We start from the raw sequence: 6,795 nt of genomic DNA on the forward strand, positions 1-6,795 counted from the left end.
AATTAAAATTGCCCCTCCCAGGAGAGTCACGATACCAGTGACCACCGAGACAGCAGAATTGGCACCGGCTGGTCCATCATGCTCTCTTGCTAACCCAGGCCCTCCTTTGGCAGAACCAGTTTGGTCCTCATCCCTGGTCAGAGGCCTAGATCAGTTAAACCGTTGATTGGACTCACCAAGACCTATTCTGTCTAGAAATAAAGGTCTTAGGTCCGCTAATCCTCTCCTGTCCTCAGATTCTGAGAGATCATCAGAAGAGGAGCGAGATCCCTTTCCTGACTCTGATACTGCACAGGTCACTGACCTGGAAGACTACCCTAGATATCGGCATTGCGTCAAGCCCTGGACCTCATGGATTTGATCGAACCAAAATCTTCGGATCAGGGTCTTTTAAAAAAAAAAAAAAAAAAGAGAAGAGGCAATGTTTTCCACCGTCTATGGAGCTAGCGGAAATCTCGAAAGCGGCTTGGAAACAGCCGGATCAAAAGTTTACTATTTCACAGAGATTCATGGCCTTGTACCAGTTACAGAAAGAGGATATGGCCCATTGGGAACAGATCCCAAAGGTCGATACTCCAGTTCTACGCTTACCGTGCCACACTACACTTCCAGTGCAAGAAACAGCTCCCCTGCAGGATGCTACCGACCGTAGAGGGATTCTTGCAATCCATTTACGTAGAGGCAGGCACCTTCTTGAGACCTGTTTTCTTCTGCGTGGGGATTGCAAGATTCAGACTTACTCCCTCTTGCCCTGCACCTAAAGGAGGCATCAGGATACCTATACGAAGCTGCCCAGAATGCAGCCTCAATCTATTGCTGAGGTCCTCGGATGTAGATACAGAATCTAAGAAATCTCTAGCAACATTGCCTTATTCAAGCGCAGTGTTATTTGGTCCTGTATTGGACAATATTATTTGCCAGGCCACTGGCGGCAAAAGTTTTTTCTTTCCAGTACACTTACCAAAACCGAAAACACCTAGATTTGGTTCATTTAGGCAGCCCTTTCGGGGTGGCTTCTCTGCCAGAGGCCAGGCGAATAGAAGCACACCAACAGAGAACATGGGACACTCTCACAGAGGTAGGTCCTCCTACTCCATGAGGGGACCTTCACCCAAGATTGCGAATAAAATGTCAGGCTGACTCATCCACCCCTCCTTGGTTCAGCAGGAGTGGGGGGACGATTACGTCTGTTCAAAGAACAGTGGACAGCGTTCTCTGAAGACCTTTTGGATTCGCAGGATCATGACGAGGGGGTACAAGCGAGAACTGTCAGGTCCAGCCCCGCATAGGTTCTTTGCCACCACCCAGAAAGGAGACAGGCGATGTGGCTCTGTGTCGCCTCTCTTCTTTCTGCCGGAGTCATCTGCTTGGTTCCAACTAACCAGAAAGAACAGGGTTTCTACTCAAACATCTTTCTTGTCCTGAACCCAAATGGCTCATTCCGACCCATTGTAAATTTAAAAATGTTAACAGGTTTCGCATGGAATCCCTCATGTCGGTAATATATGGATTGGAAGCAGACAAATTTTTGGTGTCCATTGATATCAAAGACGCCTACCTTCATGTCCCCATTTGGGAGGGACATCAATACCTTCTCAGATTTGCTGTAGGATTGGAACACTACCAATTCTGAGCCCTACGCTTCGGCCTCTCCACAGCGCCAAGGGTGTTCACAAAAATGTCGGTAATGGCAGCTTGTCTTCGTTCCAGAGGGGTAAAAATAATACCATACCTAGACACCCTCCTTATCAATGCCACATCACTTCATCTGTTACAACAGCACCTAACCCTTACCATCAAGGTCCTGGAGCACCATGGCTGGTTAATAAGCCTGAAAAAAAATCACAGTTGATCCCTTGCCAGCGGATGACCTTTCTGGGGCTCATGATGGACACCAGCAAACAAAAAGGGTTCTAGCCTGTTGCAGTCCATCCATCCACCTGTGCATGCGACTCCTAGGGAAAATGATGTCGACTTTTGAAACAATTCCTTATGGTTGATTCCATTCCCGCTGCATCCAGTGGGACCTCCTAACAAAGTGGTCAGGATCCCATCTACATTTGGAATGCCAAACTGATCCACTTGTCATCTGAAGCAATGGTGTCCCTTCAGTGGTGGTTGGTCCAGGAACACCTGGCGGTAGGCAGGTCCATTGCCTCGTGGTCCTGGATCATAGTCACCATGGACGCCATTCTGCGAGGGTCCTTCACGTACAACTTCAGGGTCCTTGGTCGATTCAGGAGTCTTCTTTATCAACCAACTTTCTGCAGTTGAAGGCTATGCTAACTGCCCTTCAGGGCGCCCAGACAGTCTTTCAGGGATACCCGGTCTGAGGGCAGTCCAACAATGCCACGGCAATGGCATATGTAAACAGACAAGGTGGACCAGAAGTGCAGGAGCAATGGCAATGGCAACGCAGATCTTGGCCTGGGCAAAACTCCACGTTCCTTTAATCTCTGCAGTGTTCATCCCAGGCATCCAGAACTGGGAGGTAGACTATCTAAGCCGACATGCTGTAATGCCGGGAAAATGGTCACTCCATCCGGAGGTATTCCAGTCGTTGGTCCTGGGTTGGGGGTCTCCCGAACTTGGACCTCATGGCGTCAAGGCACAACCGAAAGATTCCCAGATTCTGCACAAGGGCAAGGGACCCCCTGGCGGCAGCCGTCGACGTCATGACAATGCCCTGGGACTTCTGGTTTTGGTATCTGTTTCCCCCAATTCCCATGATTCACCGTGTTCTCAGACGGGTCAGGCAAGAGCGACTACCAGTGGTTCTGGTGGTCCTGACTGTGTGGGGTTTGGTATGCGTACATTCTCTTGCTAGCGGGTCAAGGGGTTTGTCTACCACTTCGAAACAACCTCCTTCTCTAAGGATCATTCCATCATCAGGACCTCAATCGACTGATTTTAACGGCTTGGCTGTTCAAACCAGTTTTTGGCGATCCCTAGGATTCTCTCCCAGAGTTGTAAATACGCTCTTGCAAGCTCGTAAACCAGTTTCAGCTCGTATCTACCACCGCATCTGGCGCACCTACGTTAGATGGTGTAAAAATAGATCCTGCGATACGGCTTCTTTTTGGCTATCACATTTCCTGGCATTTCTCCTTGATGGCCTTGCTGCAGGTCTTCGTCTGGGCTTGTTTAAAGTATGTCTTGGCTCTTTCTGTATTTTTGAATCTGCGTCTGGCAAACATGCTGGCTATTAGGATGTTTTTGCAGGGAGTTCTGCATAAACAACCTCCGTATGTTCTGCACCCTGGAATCTCAACCTAGTATTGAATATGCTACAGGGTCCCCCGTTTCGACCATTGCACTCTGCAGAATTAACGTGGAAAGTAGCGTTCCTGCTGGCGACTGCATCGGCTCGCAGAGTGTCGGAGTTCGGAGTCCTCATGTCGTGAGCCATATCTGTTACATTACATACGATTACAGAGCAGTTCTTCGTACGATTCCTTCGTTTGTTCAGAAGGTAGTTTCACAATTTCATATGAACCAAGAAATTGTGGTTACAGTATTCAAAGAAAGGACAACATCCAGACCGAAATCTATGGAATACCTGGATACAGAGGACCTCCCACATTCGGCGCAAAGATTCTTTATTTTGTTCCATTCCCATAAACGAGGATGGCCAGCCTTAAAGCAGTCCATTACCAGATGGAGTAAATCAATCAATAGCAGGCTTATGTCAGTGCGAATCGAACTGTTTCAGACCGAATAGCTTGCCATTCCAACCGCTCGGTAGGGGCGTCTTTGGCGGTGTGAAATGGAGCCTCAGTGGACCAGCTTTGCAGAGCAGCCACCTGGTCCTTGGTCCATACTTTCACTAATTTTTTTTTTTTTTAACTCAAAATTTTTATTGCATACAAAAAAGAACATGCGTGACATAAATAGAAAACAAAAATCTTCAGCAGAACATTCAAGATACATGTATCCAGCAATGTCACTTTCCTAACAGAAATATGTATAACAAGTTAGTAATGGGTAAGGGAGGGGGAGGTAAGGCAGTGGGCTTTAGAGGGGTGTGGGGTAGGGAAGGGGGAAAAGTACATGGCCGTCAGATGAAATAGACTTAAGAGAAGCGTGCTCTCTCAAGAGGGAGCGTTACCTGGACTGTGAGGTGGCCTTTTTAGAAAAGCAATAGGCTCAATTTTATGTGGGGTTGTGTAAGAAGGAGATTAATCAGAGGAAGACAGACTGCAAGACTCTAGGCATAGAGCCATGAGGCCCAAACCTGATGGAATTTGTCTTCTTTGTCCCGTCGTAAGGAGGTGATCCTTTCCATGTTGGCTATAAACCATATATATGATCTTAAAGAAGAGACGCAAGGATGCTCCACCAGCTTCCATGATTTAGCTATCAGGCATTTGGCGGCCGCCAACACGTGTGAGGCTAGCTTCGCAGAATGGGTATCAAGGTCTTGTATAGGATAACAAAGTAAGAAGGACCACAGGTTCTTCCTAATAGGGCATTGGAGAAGTCTCGCAACCCGCTCCCAGAAGGAGGAAATGACAGAGCAGGACCACCAAATGTGTACGAGGTTGCCTCGGTGACCACAATTTCTCCAGCAATCGGGAGAGGCCGACTGAAACATCTTTGCGAGCACATTCACTAAATTTTATCAATTCCATGTCTTTGCGTCCACAGGCGCCAGTTTTGCCTGTAGTGCTCTACTGGGCGGGCTGTCAGAGCGGTCCGTTCTTTAGAACATTCCAATGGTAGCAGTGTCCCCCAGATATGATGAAAGAGAAAAGAGGATTTTAAATCCTTTTCTCTGATGCCATCTCGGGACACTGCATTCCCTCCCTTCTGCTCTTTGGTCTCTGGTTGGTTGACTCCCTTTCCTTGGGGCTTTAAACTGAAGAAGCTACAGGGGGTTTGTAGAGGGGAGGGGTCTGTCAGCAGTGATACATTTAACAAGTTAACTAGTTAAGTGCCAACTCCAAGCTCCCCTCATACAGCCCCATGGTAGCAGTGTCTCCCAGATGGAATCAGAGAAACAGATTTATCGTAAGTATAAAAATCCTCTTTTTCGAGTAAAACCAAAGCCATATCTGAAGGTAAATCCTTATGGATATGTTCGAGCCTGTCAGTCCAATGTAGACAGCAGACTAAATAATTTAGGCTGGGCTTAATCTACTTTTTTTCAATGTCACAGTCTAGGATACTAGGGAATAGGAAGTAAGGAGGAGATTTTAAGTGGGCTTGATGATTCTTTAATTCCCCATAATGGAATTTGGTGCTCACTGCCATGGCCCAGCTCAGAATATTAAAATTACAGTAAGTGTGGTATGACTGTATTTTCTGTTTTTGTAGTGCATGGTTGCACTGCTATAATTGTCTATTGAGACACTTTTTTTTTCTTTTAAGATTGCTTTCTATACACTTTGCACTGGCATCTGTAGGCCACATATGGTACACAATATCTGCAAAACATCTTGGTGTAAGGTGTGGACTGAACTTATTAAAAATGTCTACTAAAAGCATTAACTCCATAGAAATGCACCAAACCTATACCATCTGAATTGATGATTCAAGGATTAATACTTTTAAAGGGTAAAAAAGAAAACAAATATCCAACAATTGTTGTGCATTCCAAGCTGTGATGTCTGATGTTTAGGTTGGTCTTTTGAAATGGTTCTGTTATACACCTCTGAACGTTCCTACTGGAAAAATCCCAAAAGATTAGGCTACACCCTAAATCCATCCAAACTACTTCCTTATCAACAAATACCACACACCTTTTGACCTCTGACAACTAAGACTGGTTTGGAGGGGTGCTGCAGTGCTCATCTACTTTGGGTTTCCAGTTAGCCTCTCCTGAGGTCATTCAAACTCTTTCCAAGCGTAAAAATGCAGTCACAGCCAGGTGCTGGACAGAAAGGAAAATAAACGGTTACGGGCTCGGTACTCTTTTCATGGTACACACTTGGGTGCAGCTAGACACATTTAAAGTTGATCTTTCAGCTACACACAGTGGAGGCATATATTTTGTGGACTAAGCTAATATTCTGAATATTAGTCTGCAGTACCTCTGTGAGGTCACTGGTTCACAATAAATTTATAGGCTGCATACTGGTATAGACCAGTGTTTCTCAAACACAGTCCTCAGGACCCCTAACAGTGCATGTTTTCCAGATGACAAGGAAAATAATTCTACCAACTGTAGATCTGTGCCAGTCAGTAATGAATACACCTCTGTTAAATAAGGGGATTTGGAAAACATGCACCGTTAGGGGTCCTGAGGACCAGATTTAAGAAACACTGGTCTAGATTACAAAATGTCTGCTCCTACTGTTGTGTAGGTCAGTTTTTCACAAACCTGATCCTCAGAGACCACTGACAGTGCATGTTTCCCAGGTCTCCTCACAGGATAAATGAAATTAGTAGCACTTATGGATGGGACAGTAATTAATACACCTGTGCTCCAGCTTGAAGTTATGAAACACATGCAATGTTAGCGGTTCCTAATGTCTGCATTTGAGAAATATTATTGTAGGTGACAGGTCCAAATTTAAACACTACAAATGTACCAGATTTCTTAAACTTCATTTTCATAATGAACAATCAATTCACTAAGATTTCTGTAGTTTAAAAACCATAAGCATTTAGCATCATCCTTGTCAAGATATTAATATTTCCCTAGTTTATAATTTCAACTATCTGTTCTATTTTGTGTATTGTGTACTATCATGATTGTGTGCACTGTGTTCTTTCCCTTGAGTAACTCTCCTCCTCCGTCCTTACCCCTCTTTTTTTCTGTACCCCTTTATTTATCCTTGGAAAATTCATAAA

Source organism: Mixophyes fleayi, chromosome 9 (genome assembly GCF_038048845.1).
Source record: "Mixophyes fleayi isolate aMixFle1 chromosome 9, aMixFle1.hap1, whole genome shotgun sequence".
NCBI classification, from domain to species: Eukaryota; Metazoa; Chordata; class Amphibia; order Anura; family Limnodynastidae; genus Mixophyes; species Mixophyes fleayi.